This window comes from Gymnogyps californianus, chromosome 1 (genome assembly GCF_018139145.2).
Source record: "Gymnogyps californianus isolate 813 chromosome 1, ASM1813914v2, whole genome shotgun sequence".
Taxonomy (NCBI): domain Eukaryota; kingdom Metazoa; phylum Chordata; class Aves; order Accipitriformes; family Cathartidae; genus Gymnogyps; species Gymnogyps californianus.
Genome location: NC_059471.1, coordinates 138,724,301 through 138,742,726, shown reverse-complemented (window position 1 = coordinate 138,742,726; position 18,426 = coordinate 138,724,301). Strand labels below are relative to the sequence as shown.

Below are 18,426 nucleotides of genomic sequence, written 5' to 3'. Positions count from 1 at the left end.
GTTCGTGAGAGATACTGTGTTACATTCTAATATATAATGGACCACAGTCTCCAGTTTTGCTCTAGGCTCTTAAAAACATCTGTGAGTTACTCTCTTGGAGTCGTAGTGTCGTGGTTTAACCCCAGCTGGCAACTAAGCACCACGCAGCCGCTCGCTCACTCCCCCTACCCCTTGGGATGGGGGAGAGAATCGAAAACAAAAAACCTCGTGGGGTGAGATAAAGACAGTTTAATAGGACAGAAAGGAAGGAAAAATAATGATGATGATGATAATAATAATAATAATAAAATGACAATAATAATACTAAAAGAATTAGACTATACAAAACAAGTGATGCACAATGCAATTGCTCACCACTCGCCGACCGATGCCCAGTTAGTTCCTGAGCAGTGATCCGCCCCTCCCGGCCAACTCCCCCCAGTTTATATACTGGGCATGATGTCATATGGTATGGAATATCCCTTTGGCCAGTTTGGGTCAGCTGTCCTGGCTGTGCCTCCTCCCAGCTTCTTGTGCCCCTCTAGCCTTCTTGCTGGCTGGGCATGAGAAGCTGAAAAAACCTTGACTTAGTATAAACACTACTTAGCAACAACTAAAAACATCAGTGTGTAATCAACATTATTCTCATACTAAATCCAAAACACAGCACTATACCAGCTACTAGGAAGAAAATTAACTCCATCCCAGCCAAAAGCAGGACACATAGCTACCTGTGTATGGATTCAGTTGCTTGAAATCAAGATTTCTTGTTAGGGTTTCCAACCTACAGCAGATTTTGTTCTTGTTTTCTGGGGTGGGGTGAGGGGGGTGGACTGAGGCTTGTGTGGGTCCTTAAGCCCAGTGCTGACAACATCCCTTTATATCAGTGGACTTCTTAAATTCCCACCATGTCTTTTTTTCTTTGTTTCTTTTCCTCCCAGTCTTTTTTTCTCTCTTCCCCTGCACCCATTCTTTGTTCCTTCTGTTCTGTTCAAAGGGAAGTGAAGATTTAAATCAGAGTTGTCAAGCCTACAGTTTACCAAAAACTGTTTGTGCATTTTGTGGCCTGGCTTCTAGCTACCTCTTTTTCTGGAGACTGTGCAGCATCCTTAGTATCTGAAAGTCCCTTAGGAAGGAAGATGTCTGGAGCAGCCTGCACGAATTGATTTGGTAAAAGCAGCCTGCTCCTGGGCTCCTCTCCCTGGAACAGTGTGGGTCAGCAAACTTGTGTGAATGTGCTGTGTAGCGGACACTCAGTGAGCCAATGTTTTTTTGAAAATATGAGGCCTACTGTGCATGCGTACACTGGCTGCAGCACTTGCTCATGCCTTGTAGGCCTGCTATGACAGAGAGGAAGGAGCTGGGATGTTTAGCCCTTCCTGCTGCTGGATGAAATGATGTGGTCTTGTATGGCTGAGAGCTTAGACACTGCTGGTCTGAGTGTCACTGATTCATGCATGGCTGCTGAGAAGATATAGCAGCCACTTTGCCCTGCAGGCATTGCTAGAGGTGACATAACATCACAACATCACTTTTTGGACAGAAACTTTTTTTTTTTTCCCCCCTATGTGTCTACTGCATGAGGACCCTGGAACATGACTAGAACTTGTGGACACTATGATAGCCCATCGGGCCAAGTATTTGGCATTTTATTGGGTACTGCTGGATAGGGGTCTAGACATGCGCAGCACTGACTACTGTTTCCAGCAGAAGGGGCAGAAAGATAGGGAGGCCACTAAATTGGAGAAAAGCAAACATTGATATTTTTGGGGCTGGTACTGCAGTCCCTCTTGTCCAAGGAGAGTGTGTGTGTTGGTTATACTATAGATATATTTTTTTAAAAAACTTTACAGAGAGTGATGTAAAATCTGTATTTGATTTATTTCTGACACTTTCACTGCCGTTTTAGAATGGACTGTAAGATTGCTGATGTTGGCACAACGTTCATGTCAGCAGCAGGCTGGGTCATTACCTTTGGACAGAACATGCTTTGCCTGAGTCCTGCCTTGCACAAAAGGCAGAACCAGGATCTTGCCAGTGGCAGTTTGCGATGTAAATGCTGGAACCCAAATCCACAAAAGAAATAAGGAAGTTTTAATCTGAGAGACCAAATTTAGACGATGCATTAACATCTGGCACAGAGGTAGTTGTGTTTGTATAAGAGCACGATGACGAAGAGTTTCAGTTCCACCCAGCCTCAAACTGTGGTGAGCAAACCTGGGTTGCATAGGAGCTGTGGAGGTCCTGGGAAGCAGGACTGGTGATTGCTTCCAGAGGCAGTGTTACTGTATGGGTGATTGAGGAGGAGGGATACGGAGCTTGAGGTAGGAAGTGAGAAAGAAGAGATAGCAGCAGCCGTGTGGCTGAGATAGAAAGGTTGGAAGGCACTGCCTTACATGGCCACTACGGGTCCTTTAACTCCTAAACGTGCATGCGTTGTTTGATGGAAAGTCATCTTGGTCACTGAGTTGTTTTTGCTGGTCTTACTTCGGACCTGAAGCTGTGTATGTATGATAGAAACCTTCTTTTCTATTTCTATCACTTGGCCTGCTAAGGGTTTCCCTCTGAGTCTTTTAAGATGTGGTGACATCTGGTGACTGCTTAAGAATATTGCATGCTTAATCATGTTTACTTTTGTGAACAGCTTTTTCAGCCTCAAATACTTGTTATTACTTCAACAACAGGACTGCGATGCTTGTGTTCATTACAGAAAGCAGTGTGGTCTGTTGAGTGAGTTGAGTCTTGAGAGATCCCAGATCTACCGCAGGCTGGCTCGAGAAGCTGTTCTGTTTTGGACTGGTCTCTTCTCTGTGTTCTTCACATGCAAGATCATATTCCTGGAATGGATGAAGAAGGATACTAGAGATCTTTTAGGAGTTAATCCTAAAAACTTGTGTCTTGTGATCTACCAGCTTGGAGAGCTGAAGATATGAACTCATAGCCCTTGTGAGCTTCATTATTCTTTTCAGTTTCTCCTTATCTAAGCAAAGCCAAGGGGTTTTATTTTGCTTTTAAGTCTCAGAAGCAGCCTAATAGTTAAATTGATGGACTGGGGAAGCACATGGTCATGAAGAGACTGCATGTTCTTGAGAGACAAAGCACTTAAGAGCCGAAGCACTAGTTTCTCCTAGCCATATTGAGTTGAGCTTGTGATCAACGAAGCTGGAGGTCTTCAGCATTGTACACACTTGCATGGAAGAAAATGCCAGTGTCATGTCCATTACATCTTTCATACTAGGTTTTCCTTGACTTCTACAAAAAAAATTGCACCTCACAGTTACAGCTGTGATTGTGTAGGGTCCTTCTGAGTAATGTTTGTCGCCTTCAAAGTACCGTCGTTGTTACTGAGCATGCATAATAAGCAGTGTTTGAGAGGTCAGCGTTTAAGCATTTGCTGATTCCAGTGTTTGAACCTGTCGGACATAGCCATTTGGTGGGGTAGGTGCTACTGTCTTGAAGTGGTTGTGTAGCACCTACTATGGTCAGTCAAGGACTGGAATGTCTTTTTTCTTAATGCCAGGGGCTATCTTCTCTGGTGCTATATTTATGTGGACAGAAAGGGGAGAGTGTCCCACATGTGGTGGGTTTAGGAAGGCGTTCCAGTGGATGCCTGTTGTATTGACATTTGTACATGTCAAATCCCAGTCCCACCCAAACTGAGAGGAGAGAAAAACTACTCTTAGGGAGTACACCTAGGAGTGAAGTGCCCGATTGCTGTTCTCCAGAAACGGCTATATATTTGGGGTGTTCGCATTTCTGCGTCAACCCCCACCCCCACCCCCGAATGTAAAAAACCTTCTATTAGAAATGCTAGCAGGGAACTTCACTGCTTGATGAAACAAGACTTCCCCCCTCTCCCCCCCTGTTTTTTTTAAGTGGGGAGGACAGTTTATAATCTAGACTCCTGGGAGCAACAGAGGAAGTCTCCAATCTTCTCCCTGGTCGCAAGTATTCCCTGTAGAGACCTCTTTGTAAGCGATACGGAACAAAATGTGATATGCTGTTTCTTTCCTTTATGCGGCTTCCTGAGGATATTTGCATGAAAATGAAGCTTCTATCTGTTCAGTGTCCCTGGTTCTTACAGTCTGTTCGTAGCATGAAGTCATCACCAGCTGTGTATAAAATCAAAGTCATCGTCTCTGGGTAATCCAAAATGGTGATACTTTTGTAGCTTATGAACAAAGCAGCCCATCTTATGAAGGTGTTTGGAAAAAACCTAAAAATGTAATTTTCTGTGTGGTCATGACTATGGAAGGTTGATAAGGTACTACAGCGTGGGATTTCTCTCAGAAAGGCTCTTACTAGATCTGTAAAGTATCACCTCTGACCAGGGATTTGGCTTTTATGACCAGGGGATCCTCTTTGAGGATTGAGGACTGCTGGCAAGAGATGGAATCCACTTGACAAAGTGCGGTTAGAGCACCTTTACCAACAGGTGGGCCAACCTGAAAACAAGAGTGTTAAATTAGGAATGATGAACAACCACAGTTAAGTGAGGAAGCAGTGGACAGGGTTGAAAAGCAAAGGGTGAATATTCTGTTGGTTTTTTTTCTCTGCAGTTTTTCTTGGTAATTAAAGTAAGATGGGTGGGGTAAGGAATTAAACATTGTTACAAAGCTTCCCAAAAGCTTTTGAAAAGGGTGTTTAGGTTTTAATTTTGTGTTGTGAAAACAGAATGCTCACTGCATTCTTCCAAAGGGCATCAGCATCTCTCTCCAGCCTCAAGAAAGACTGAGGTCTGTCTTTCTGGTAGCAGTGGAGTATTATGGTAGACAAAAAAGACAGATACATATAAAGGACCTAGTAATTAGTAATATAGGAGAAACTGTTTGAGAACTGGTCATCCAACTACAATATAATTCCTATTCTGTGCCAAGGTCAGCAAGACCTAAGGCAAACAAAATGTTCGGAGCTCGATAGTAGGAACAAAAACTTTGACTGGTGTGTCTGTTAATTTAACAATCAAATTAAAATGGGTTGAGACCGACACTCTTACTTTCCTTGACTGATTAGTTCTGAGAAAGGGAGCAGGACATGGGTGAGGTTGGAGTGACTGTCTGGGGCTCTCTTTTGGGTGGCTGTCTTGTAAGTGGCATACTCTAGATTTTGTAAGACAAAGTAAATCTTGTGGGTCTTTTTGAAGGAAGTCAATGTAATTGATACCCGTTCGTGACTATGTCTTCTTGCAGGGAAAATGATTTAACTTTCATTGCCAGTGGACTAAGTGAAAAGCAAAAGGTTCCAAAGTTTGTCTTAGAAGAAAAGTCTTGTTACTTATTAGTTACTTAGAGGAAACTGTGTCACAAATAGATTCTAGGCTACATCAGTGGTTTCTGACGGTATTTAATGTCAGGTTGGTAATTTGTATTGGAAACTCCAGATACAAAAGGGTACATTAAAGAAATGGACTTGTCTGTATGATGGTGACCAAAAGATTTCCAAGCAGCAATCCTTCTGCCAGGCATGTATATAAAATAAAAATTTGAAAGAAATGAAGTCTAGAATGGAATCATAGAACCATAGAATGGTTTGGGTCGGAAGTGACCTTTAAAGATCACGTAGTCCAACCCCCCTGCCATGGGCAGGGACATCTTCCACTAGATCAGGTTGCTCAAAGCTCTGTCCAACTTGACCTTGAACACTTCCAGGGATGGGGCATCCGCAACTTCTCTGGGCAATCTGTTCCAGTCTCTCACCACCCTCATAATAAAAAAAAATTCTTCCTTATGTCCAGTCTAAACCTACCCTCTTTCAGTTTAAAACCATTGTCCCTTGTCCTGTCACTACAGGCCCTGGTAAAAAGTCTCCCTCTGTCTTTCTTATAAGCTATATTTGTCCTATGGAAGCTTTTTTTGGAAATAAAATTGTTCCTACTTATGGCTAGAATTCTGTACTGGTAGAAGGTCTTCAGCATGAAGAAGCAAAAGAAACAGGTTACTGTCTCACTGCAAAGGCACTGTGTGAGCAGAAGCTTCCTTACATTGCTGTGCCTCCTCCCATCCCCATAGGATTTTGTGATTAGCTTGCTCTCCAATCTCATTTCATGGTTCTTCTGGTCACCCTAGTGGTATTGTGAGCATTTGAGACATCCTGACTGGCTGACAAAAACTGCCAGAAAGGCAGTGACTTTTTGCTTCAGCTGGCCAAGCTCCATCAGTTGTTAATTTTGAAGTGTGTCTCTTGTCATTTCCAAATCCAGTGATCAGTCCCGTTAATGTTACTGGGCTACTTGTGTCTATTGACAGACTTGCAGACTGCAACCTGGTTTTTGAAAAGGGAATGTCTTAGCAAATGGTCTTCATGCTTTATTGAGACGCTTCTGGAACATCTGAAAACCAAGGTGTGTTAGTAGCCCATGGCTTGTATAGAAAATGGTGACTTTCAAGTTGCATTCCATTCGGTTTGGTGCTAAGTTAAAAATTCAAGTAACACACGGGTATGGGAAGAGAAATTATTCTTGTTTTGGAGACCAGTTCTTCCCACTGTGTAAGAGTGACTTTAAGTTTCTTCTTGTATTTGGTGCTTGCTGCACAGTAGTTCATTGAATGCCCAGGCTGGCAGCTTGCCCCTGTTGAAAGGGGGACTTACTCATTGTTGCTTTTGCTTCTGGCCATGTGGGCATGTCCCCCCATCACTCTGGCTCTGGTATTTGTTGGGCTCTTTGGTAAAAGACATATCTTTACTGGTTAGTTCCATGCCAGCTTGGTGAGTGGAGCCAGCTTGCAGGAGAGGTCAGTTGATGTCTGATAATTGACAGGAGCAGTGGTGAAGGAGGAGCCCAGGGCATTAGATCCCCTTCTCAGTAGCAACCTGTTAAATTGGCTCAAGTCTGGTGACTTCATTACACCTTGATAATGTGTTGGTAATGACATTGAAAGAATTAGCTTAAGTGTTGCCTGTTCTGTCTAGTAATGGTATCATACAGAGGACTCTATGATGTAGGCTGTGAAGTAGCTGCTCCTGGTGAAATGTGATTAAACTGCTCCTGGGATGTGCCTGGGTTGTCTGTCCAAAACAATGGTTCCTGAACACATCTCTTTACTATGAGTCTGCATTTAGCTGGAAACTAGTTCTGCATGTGGGACCTTCCATCTTAGCTGTGTGCTGCAGTTGTGCTTCATTTCCTCTTGCTTTCATGTTTTGGGTTTTTCCAAGGTGAAGGACTATTTGCTGCTGCTGCTGCTAATACTATATTAGGAACAATGTCTTTTTCAAAGTTTAGGAAGACAAATTCATGCCCAGATGGTAACTTAGGTGCCTTATGAAATGAAAACTGGAATCGGTTCTGTGTGCTGGGCAGATGCCCTCTGGCTCCTCCTCAGCTGATGGCAAATGCCTTTTTGATGCCTTTGGTTTGAAGGCCTGTGCTGCGGTCTGTCAGGGCTGCTCCTCAGGTGGCAGTGCAGGGAGGACTGTAACCTTCTTCTAGGTGGGTCTTGTTACATGTTAACTGTAATGTACTAAAACAACACCTGCAGTAACTTGAAACAAACTTTTGGTAACCAGTCCCCTGTAAATACTGGCAGTTCTTTTGTGCTGCCATTTTCCTTGTCCTTTCCTCCTCGTTTGGAGGAAGCGGTTGCCAATATGGTGGTAGCATCCCTTGGAAACATACTTAGTACTGAGCGTAAGTGGTACGTACCATGAGTTCACTGAATATGGGCTTGTGGTTGTTTAGAGATAATTCAGCAGCCCTGTCTTGTGTTCTGAGTTATCTGTGGAGGAAATCTTAATTAAACTAAAAAAATCATTTTAATGCTAGATATTTAATTGTTGAAGCTGTTGCTGATTGCTGCTTGGCCTGCTGCACAAGAATGTGATGATACTGTTCTTTTTGTTTTGTTTTGTTTGACTGTTGACAGTCTTTGGTTTGTTGTGTGCAAGTTCCCTTGAGAGCGGGATCGTTTCTGTGAGTTAGGCGATGTGCTGATGTGTAACTGGAGACTGTGGCTTACGAACAGTTCAGGTATGGGTCGTGCTGAGACTGCAGATTGCATTTGCCATCATATGCAGCGTGTCTTCTGTCAGAGGAACTCCTAATCCCCCCAGCACTGAGAAGCAAAGTTAGCGAGGTTTTCTGAGGCTCTTAGTTAAGGCTTACCTGCATTCCCAGGCATATCACGTAGGTGAGAGGTGGCTTCTCTGCAGACCTACAGCAAGTTACTTGTGGTGCACTCCATTCCTTTGTCTGTCAAAGATACATGGTGATCATCTTGTAGCTTGTAGCCATATGAATGATATTGTGTGCAGCTCATTAGCATCCCCTAGCCCAATATAACTGGATTCTTGTCCTACAAATACTACTGCTGTTTTTGTAAGAATAGCAAAGCATGGGAAGAGGTTGTTCAGTAAGGTTGTGGCATTTCTGTCCTTAAAGTTTTTAAGGACACATTAAGCAAAGATTTATCAGGCATGCATTAGAAGTACATGAATAGATTATGGCTAACCCAGTGAGATATGTCCTTACTACGCTGCTCGTTATCCATATTTACATTGCTTCGTTATTTATCAAGAAAGGTATTTCACAAAGAAAAAAAATGAGGCCTTTACTCTGAAGTGTCTAGGGTGTAGTTTACCTGGCAGTAGTGTAAGAAGGAAACCAAAGTTACATGGCAGAAGGAGTCTTGAAAGATAGGTCTAGCATGAGGAGTGTCCTTTTTGTCTCAATATGGTTTAAAGTGAAAACTTGGCAATGGTATTTTTATTACAGCTGGTGCACATCTTCAGCAGAGAAGCATAGGGAGATACTGAGAAATCTTCTGTGAGAGAGAACAGTGGTGAAACTTGTGCTGTCGTACGGGTGCCGTGCCGATCTTATGTTGTCCTCCAATCACAGGAAACGTAAGCTTGTGTTAGGCAGCTTGAAAGGATTGTTTATACCTTTATAACTTTTTAAATGAGGTCACTTTTCAGGCAGGAAAACTACTTGTCTGAAAAATATCAATGTATTTATCTTTCTGGCATAGTATGTAGAGGAAGGATGGATGTTTAGAGTTTATTGCCTTTAAAGCAATAGATTTTGTCACTTCTCACTCCTCAGTATTTTCTGCTGACTTACATCCTCTCTTCTTTCCTTTACCTCGCTATATGCTACTTCTTTCATTTGTTGTCTAGGGAATTGAGCTAAGAGCACACGTTAGTGAATTTTGTTCCTGTAATTCTCAACACATTGCGATAGTTCAATCCTTTTTAATTCTGCCCCTATGTCTTACAAGGAGGATCTGCTTGTTGCAGTATTTAACAGTACTGCTGAGGGTGTAGGGCTCTAACAGAATTCGCGACATCCAAGATTGTTGGATGGACCCCATGCTTAGTGTTCATAACAAGGTCTGTGAAAGTGAGCATGTTGGGTAGAAAGAAATACCAAGAATGATTATGTGAGTGCACATCTGCCTGGTGGTTTTGTGGTTGTCTTTTTTTTTTTTTTTTTTTTGGTTGGTTGCGGGTTTTGTGTTTTGTTTGGGGTTTTTTTTTTTTGTTGTTATGTTTGTGGACCAGTATTCTGTATTATGGAGAGCTGTGTCTCCATTTTGGTTCCATGACTCGAAACTAACTCCTGAAAACAGAACCCAAAAGATGTCTCAGTTTTGAGGAAAGGAGCTTTCCTTTCAAAAGATAGTTGGAGGAGAGGAGGATGATGGTGATGTCCTATTTCCATGTATTCCTCAGTGGTTTATTGACTATTTGGAGACCTGGAGTAACTCAGTTTTGTGTGAGAGAGGATTTGAGTCCGCGGTTAGGTATTCTCCAAACAATATGCTCAACACCAGTTGGGAGAGTGTTAGGGACTGTGGATACTCAGTTGTCTACCTTTTCCCCCCTGTCCCTTTGCAAGCTGTTCCATACTGTGTGGTATAATTTGTGCATTGGCAGATAAACAGAATGAGTGTGAGCCTATCTGCCTTGATGATTAGCCTAGCATCCTCATTCCTGGGTGAGTACCCTTGAGCTCCAATTTCTGCTGAGGCTAATAGCTGTGACTCCTGTCTGGACCTCCTCAGGCATGTATGGCTCCTCCCCACCATCTTGCTGCATGTGAATAAGCATTGGTGGTCATCGCAAGTCACCTGCAGATTCTCCTTCTTTTACCTTCACAGAGCTTCTGTGACAGAGCTCTCCAGCTGGCCTCTACGGCTCCTGGGGTGCAGCTACCCTTTGGATATATTAGAAGATGTGCTGAGGAAAAATACCATGTGAGTTAATCATGCTCTGGCTTACAGATTTGCCACACACTTTGATGAGGAGTACCTGCACGTTGGCCAGTGTACCTTGAAATAACTATTAACTGGTTAAGGTGAAATGAAAATAATTATTTATAACATCCAAAATATATAGTGTAATTACAAATGTTTACAGAAGGTGTAATCTCTTTACGTCAAGAGGAGATTGGAAATCAGATGCATCTGACTGATAAGGTGTAGGAGCTAGTGTGCTCTACAGGAGTGTTGCCGATGAATCTTTCTAGTTCAAGGATAACCGTGTGATGGGAAAGCACTTGCAGAATATTTTTTTTTTTTTTTTTTTTTTTTTGTCCTCGAAGGACTTCAGGCATCTAAATCTGGATAGATTTTTTTTCTTCTCCTTCTCTGCTTCACATTTGTGTACTTTTATTCAGCATTATTGTCTTGCTCATAAGTTAAGACTTGCTCATAAGACTTGGTTGAGTCTGTGACTGAAGGGCCAGTGAAATTTCTCTTCCTGCCTTCCCCATCTGGTGTGTCTGTGGGTATCTTTCTCTGATGTATATCCTCTGTTGAACCTGATGTTTTATATCAATGAAAATTGCATGCAAAGAAATGTTCCTGTTAGAAACGTGTGTAGGATATATATACACACGAGTGTGTGTATGTGTATTTATAGAGATAGATCTTCAGAGTGATTACTCTCCAAGACTGCTCCTGTAGGGATATTGGAACCGTGTTATTCAGTGGACTAAAGCCTGTAAAGTAAGTTTCCCCTCTGTAGGCTGGATGAGGTTGGAGAAAGAGAGGGGGACCTAATGGAAGCTCCTTCCTAGTGCCATTAGTTTGGTTCTCTCCTCTTTAGCTGGCCACTGTGATGCCTACTGCTCCTTTTACTGTTGCTGTATTCATTCCAGTATAATGAAGTATTTGTGTTTACTAGATAGGAACTGCTATGTTATGTGTTGGATGCTTGGATGTAGACAAACAAGAAGTTTGTGTCTGGGACGTGTCTGTCATGCTGGGACTGAAGCATCTGATGATCAGGGAAGGGATGGGACGGGACCTTGGAGTGGTGACTGAGTTCCTGAGGGGAACTCTGACACGTGGACAGAAAATTTTAGTGTCTTTAGTTACTATGGCAATGAGCAATATAGACGCATTCAGATAGAGATGCACGGGAAAAGGCTGTGGATGCTGAAACGAAATACCTGACTTTTCTTAATGGGAAATGTCTGCTATCTTGAAGGAGAGGATGAATGGTAATTACATATTTGAAACAACACTTTAGTGAGGAATATCTCTGCTTATAACAGATTTCTCTGTTACCATCATCAGTGGTCACTTCAGTTATGAAGAAGTCTTACTCCTCTATCTTCTGGTGTTGAAGATCTAAAATAAATCATAAGAAGAAAATGAGCCAGACGTGCCAAAGGTCACTTTGCCGTTACCTCCAGGACGGGCCTGCCATTAGGAATCAGTGAAACTGTCAGTAGAAATTGGGAAGGAAAAAGTCTAAAATGCTTCTGAGCTATTCACTGCATCCCTAAAACTCCCACCTCTGTCCTCAAAAAAACAAAAAAAACCCCCCAAACCACAAAAGAACCAACCTGAAAGTGTTTTGGCCCAAAGTCCCTATTCTAGAGTGTCGTGGTTTAACCCCAGCCAGCAACTAAGCACCACGCAGCCACTTCCCCCTCCCCCCTCCTAGTGGGGAGGAGGAAAGGGAAAAAAGTAAAACTCGTGGGTTGAGATAAGAACAGTTTAATAACTAAAGTAAAGATAAAAATACACTACTAAGAATATAATAATTGTAATGAAGAGGAATACAACAATAAAAAAAAAAAAAAAGAAAAGTGATGCACAATGCAATTGCTCACCACCCGCTGACCGATGCCAGAGCCGCAATCTGCCCCTCCCAGCCAACTCCCCCCTGTTTATATACTGGGCATGATGTTCCATGGTATGGAATACCCCTTTGGCTAGTTCAGGTCAGCTGCCCTGGCTATGCTCCCTCCCAGCTTCTTGCACACCTGGCAGAGCATGGGAAACTGAAAAGTCCTTGGCTTAAGATAAGTGCTACTTAGCAACAACTAAAATATCAGCATGTTATCAACAGCATTCTCACCCTACATCCAAAACCCAGCACTGTACCAGCTACTAAGAAGAGAGTTAACTCTGTCCCAGCCGAAACCAGGACATAGAGCCCTGTTGCTTGACATACTTTCTTCCAGGTGCCTTCCCAGCAAAGATCAGTGAGCTCCATACTTCCCAGCGGGCACATGGCTGACTGACGGAAAGCATCAGCCAAGTGCACTATGCTGTTTAAACCTCATTCATCCCCAGTACTCCCAGTTGTGTGCGGTGGCAGGACATTTCTTTTAAATTTATTTTTCCTTCTCCTGCACTGAAAGGCTGAAGATGCACTAACACGCTCATTTGCCAACAGTTTTTTGTTTTTCTAAATTGTACCTACCAATATATGCCTTAACTTTGAATACTGTCGCTTTAAAATATATTTTTGTGTGTGTGTATGTGTGCATACACTATGCATGCTATATATAGTATGTATATACTATACCTACAAGTGATGTATGTATAGTATGTATTTCTGTACATACAAACTGTAGATGTATAGTTTACTACTTGTGATGCTGCTTGGTCCCCTGTTAATGTTCTTTTGCTTGACTGGTGGCCGTTTCTGGAATGCTTGTGTCTTGCTGCTAGACCAGCAGCAGTGTTGCAGTGCATTGCTTTTGAAAAATGAATGTTTCTGTTTGATCTTAGGCTTTATAGGAGTTAATAAGTTTATCTAAGTCCAGAAGATTATTTGGTTTTAGGCCAATCAATTTGTTGAGAAAGACTATGATAAACCAAGAGGCACAGTGTAAATTATTACACCCTAAATCCTAGGTCTTGATATTTCTTTTTTTCCCCTTGGGTGCTGATTCAGTTAAGTAACCATGGTCAAGGTAAAGGATGAGTGGGTACTTCTGTATCTACTGCCTATCTGCAGTTAACTGCACTTTCTATAACATCACATCATTCAAAAGCTCTACTTTCTTTATTTCCCTGCCCAGACACTGTTAGAATAAAAAGCAGATTCCAGAAAGTCATATGTGTAGATAGTACCCTCCTTTTCTAATTAAGAGTTTGACTTACTAAAATTATATAAAGATAAAAAGGTTATTAAGGTAGAAGTGAAAAAACAAGTCTGCTCAAGCCCTAAACCTTGTTATCAAAGCAGCATGGTGGGAGCTTAGCTTAAGTGTGTTCTCTCTGTATAATTGTGTAAGATGAGGTTGACAACCAAGCAATAAAACACAGATCAGCAAGCACATTGTTATAAAACCTTAAAGTTTAGAATCAAATTTGATCTGCCTCTATTCCTTTCTTAGGGCAGCTTAACAAAAAGGAAAATAGGAGTTTTGTAGTTCATTTGGCTTGAACAGTGAGGTTCGACATACTGAATTTTGTAATATTCCCTCTATTTTCCATGTGGGGCTGGTCATGGTATGCTTGGCTTAGTTGTCAGCACCCTTGCATACATAAACCAGAAGATGCACAATTGCAGATTACATATTGAATCCTGAGATCCAGATAATCTGCTGGAGATACTGCTTTTCAATTTGCAATAGTAGCAAAGTTAATAGTAGTAATCTTTAGTAGGAAGTGGAATTGCTCCCTGTTGTGGTTGTGTATAAGCACTACTCTGCCAGTGTGCTGTACAGCTCAACTTGGAAACCTACATCATCCTGAGGTAGTGGTCAGAGAATGGACTACGTTAGTCAACGATAAGGGGCAGGAGCAGATGTACGTGCTGTAAAGCAATGGTTTGTTTCAGTAATGGATGTTCAGGGTGAAATTGCAACTTTGCTGAAGTTGAAGGCAAAGCTCCTGTCAGTTCCAGCAGAGTGAAGATTTTTTGTCCCAAAATAGTGTGCATTTCTGTATAATTTAAGCTTGTATGGTAGAGTGCTAAGGTTGATGTTTGAAGTTTAATAGTAATAAACATGTTCTGGAGAGAGTGTGGAAAGTTGCCCAATAAGATTGTTAGACTTCACACTCCTACCACCCTCCCACCCTCAAGCTAGATCCACAAGGGACTTGGTTGTTCAGAAGATGGGAACATCCTTAGAGGTTTTGTGCTCACCTGTCTGTTTATACACTCTGTATTAAATAACCACAAGCTAGAAAGCATTTGTAGCTCAGAAGGGATTGTGGAGACTGGGATCCGCACTACTTCCTTCTCTCTAGCTCTCCCCCTTTTATTTATCCACCTCCCTCTTGGTTATTCCTTGGCCACGCATACTGAGCTAAGGGGCTCCAGACAGCCTTTGGCATCAGAGAGGTGCTGCTGAGATGCTACTCAGCCTTCATAAAACTGTGGTCACCCTTGGCATACTTTGAAGCAGGATTTTAGCGCCTGGGGAGATTATTTTTTTTTTATGATGGAAACTCTATCTTCCAGCAATCTTAAGACACTTGAGAAGTTCTGAAGATTGCACTGCAGTGATGTGAGTGCCTTTTGTGGGCTAATGTCTTGGATGCTTGTGGACTTTTTTATTTGAGGTTTTCTTCTTGTGTGCGAGTGGTTGAGTTCCCTGGGTGCTTTTACCTGTGTTGCACATGTCTACTTCTCTCATGTTCCAAAATGTTTACTGATTGTAATTCTGGCACATAATTTCCGAGAAGACACATGATATGCCCTGGTTGGCCTTGATGTGTTTATTAAATGTAAAATATCATGCAGTGCAATATCTCCTGCCTGCCTGACTCTTGTATTAGAGATCCACTTTGAGCTGATTTGAGGCACTGTATCCAGTATGTTTTTTCATGTGGTAAAGAGTTGAAGGGCAAAAGTAAATGCACATGCTGTTACGAGAGGTATTTTTTTTATGAGGTTAAGAGCAAACAGTAGAAGTACTAGGCTGCTCTTTGAATTCACTTCTGTGGTTTTTTTTTTTCCTTTCAGTAGCTCATGCATATAGACGTTATACTCTTGAAATGGTAGGTGAGTCTGTTCTAATGCAGTGAAAATTCGGACTTTATGATCGCAGGCTGCAGTCCTCTAATTGATACAGTTGGGATATCCCTTAGATGTCACTTGTGTAACTTGCACAGACAGAAATATCAGAGTGCAAAGTGCCATTCGGTGTTGCAGTAAAAGACCTGAGAAGGTCAGTCAATAAAACTAGGTTCTTTCCACCATGTTATATCAGCCTGGCAGTGATGTATTGCGCCCAAGGGAAAGATGTAACAGCGGTTGGAGTACTGCCTTTTAATCTGCCTGCTGAGCTGCAGCTGGGGAGTCACAGGGACGGCGTTACACGCTGCTAGTAGGTAACTCTGCTGTGCAAGAGAAACCTGTGCGTTTTATACCTCGGGAGTAATGAGGCACAGCAGCAATCCTTCAACTCAGTGCTGCAATGTCCTTTCTCTGTTTTCTGATTTGCTGTTCTTTACCCCTGTAGTCCTTTGTTAATATGAATATTGAGACTTGGAAAGACTGCAGTCTAGGTAACTGCCACAGGGTGTCACTGGAATACAAAAGGAATAGTAGATGTGCTTGAAAAGGGCTGGAAACCTTGCTGAAACAGGGCGTTGGAAACTGCTTTCTCTTCAAGCTCTTTTCATGAACATTTGTGTTCTATTTGCATTCGTTGTACCAAGTGGCCAAGGTCTTGGTGGCCTTGCTGGCAAGCTGGGTTTGGTACCAGCTGGACCTGTGAGCTGAGCCACACAGTGCTTAACTGAGAGGCAACTGCAGCCTGAAACAGTACTGGGTCTGTGAGGAGGAGATGGAGCAGAGATCTTCAGCTGAAAGTCTTTCAGAAGTCTTTATGATCTTGAAAAATAAAAATCTTGTGTGCCACTTATTTTCAGTTGTTGATACTAGGGTTTTCTAAGTGCGTACGGTAAGAAAATGAAAGTATAGATCAGCAGTAATTCAGATGGAAGCACTTGAGGTTCGGCTCCTGTGCATGGCTATTGATCCTCACCTCAGTACACCATCTGTAACATTGAGTTTAATAGTATTTTCTCGGCAACACTGTTTTGATCATAGATGTGTTGAAGACTGAGGTGTTCTCATCCCAAGATACTGGTGCATAGTAAGCTTTTCCTCAGTGGCCCATTGTGCTGGGAAAAACGTTCATCCAGCACAGCGAATGGAACTGGAGAACTGATGTGTCTAGAAAATGATTGCAACACCCTCTCCTTCCCCCCAGCCCAGCCCAAAAATGTTCAGCTCAATCAGATCTTCTTTCCAGTTCATCACCAGCCCTGCAAACCACTGTTGCTGCCAGAGTGCACAACATGGTATGAACTGAGACCAGTGGGTGAGGGGAGAGAGGTGAAACGAGAAAGGGGAAGAAACATGTATCTTTGAAGTGATGGCCTAAAATTCCAGACTTTTACCCCACCTTCCTAGCGTGTGGGGTACAGCTAATCTCATGTAAATGAACACATTTGTTTGGGGAGAATCTTTGTATTGATCAGATATGTCTCTTCAGTTTAAAATCTAATGCTTTGCTAATTCCCAAGTTATTTCTTAGGAGAGGAGTGTGGAAGGGGAATGTCTTGAACCTTCATCTCTGTTGCCTTGGAAATGTCATTAAGAGATCTTGTCTCCAGTCTATCATGCCAGTAGAAGCCCTTTGACTTTGCAAGGGATTTATGTGGTTCTCTTTTCATTAATGCATTAATGGGAGGTGTGTACCAAAACGTCTGGACATCAACTGGAGAGTAATGTCCTTCACTATATGCTGTCCAAACCTTTTGGTGCTTGGGAAGGTGTTGACGCTCACCAGGAACTTGAGGCTATAACCTATTTGCGTATAACCGGTTTTTAAAAATTAAAATGCTAATATAGGCAACCTTAATGCTTGCCTAAACTTGTTTTCAGTGAGACACCGTGCAAAATTGCTTGTGCATGTTCTCCTCCCCCTGATCTCACTGTTCAAAGTGAGATTGCTGGCAAGACGTGCCTCTTCAGCACTTGGACATTGGTATAAAATTACTGGAGTCTGAGTTTCCTCATTTAAAATTCATTGTTTCTGCAAACTCCTTGTAAACTCATGTGCCAGCTACGAGGGATGGGAAGCCATGTTTCAAGTTAAACCAGAAGCAGAGTGCAGAGGAAAACCCTTCCTCTGAAGAATCCCTTTCTTTTTTAAATACTACCTGGCTCAGACACGTGATCATCTCTTCTTACTAGGTTTTTACTGTGTTATGTCCTTATTGTGGTGGATTTTTTCCTGTGTGTGCAGGAAATCCTTCAAGGACAGGATGCTTCTGTGACTGACCCAGCCCAATGTACCTTGGCATATTGCACCTTCTCTATGCCCGTTATGTGTAACTGGAAGCTGACCTGGAGTCCACTGCACTGCAGATACTACTTGCGGTTGTGGCAGTGTAAATGGAATGTTTCCAAAGAGCTCCCTGGAAAATGTGATCTTCCTATGGATCAGGGCATTATAAGTCATAGTGATCAAGAGACTTCAAAAAACATTGTAACTTTCATCTGGCTGTGTTTCAGTGAGTAACCCTTCGCTTTTAGGTCTTGATGAGACCAAGAAGGTGGTGTGATGTGCTCCAAGAAGCAGGGTGCTGCAGTACGTATTATCCTGGTGATGTGTTTCACAAGTTTTAAATAAAATTGCTTAAGTTTTAAAATGTTCTTTTCAATATGATACCAACCACAAATAAAACTGCTGGAAAGGCACTGCTGACAGTCTGGGTGCTGACTGATCTCTCTTTGCAAGGAATGGGTTGGGGATATTTAGCTGGCTCAGGAGGAGGATGGGCAAAAGGTTGGTCAGGGTTTTATCAATTCTCATTCTTTGTAATAGCAGTCTTGGAGGATTTCTGTCAGCTAAACGAAGCCTGAACCTGAAGGAAAAGCTTGATTTTCCTTTTAATCCTTAGGTCTCAATTTCATCTGAGTAAACAGAATTTTTATCTGTAATAGGAAGTGGAAGAGGTACTGGAGATGGGACGACTTCTTACATAATGCATGCTGCTTTACCTCCTGTGAGATTAAGTCTTGTTTTTCTGTGATATGAAAGTAGCAAAAAGCAGATGATTAGAATAGAAGTACATGTTTACATTTATACATTTGTACAAACAGGATGACTTAGAGTAGAATATTTACTCTTGCTTTTTGTTGCCTCCCATTGAGGGGTCTTGTCACCAATTTTAGTATTAACTGAAATTTGGAGTCAATTTGGGTGGTGGCTGAGTTGCTTTCATTGCAATAGTTTGA

General features: G+C 42.2%; 1 protein-coding gene across 1 annotated transcript in view; it reads left to right on the top strand.

The window, feature by feature from the left end:
* Positions 1-18,426, top strand: part of BORCS5 (BLOC-1 related complex subunit 5) — a 78,375-nt gene that overhangs the window by 1,183 nt on the left and 58,766 nt on the right. The gene's annotated exons all lie outside the window — the stretch shown is intronic.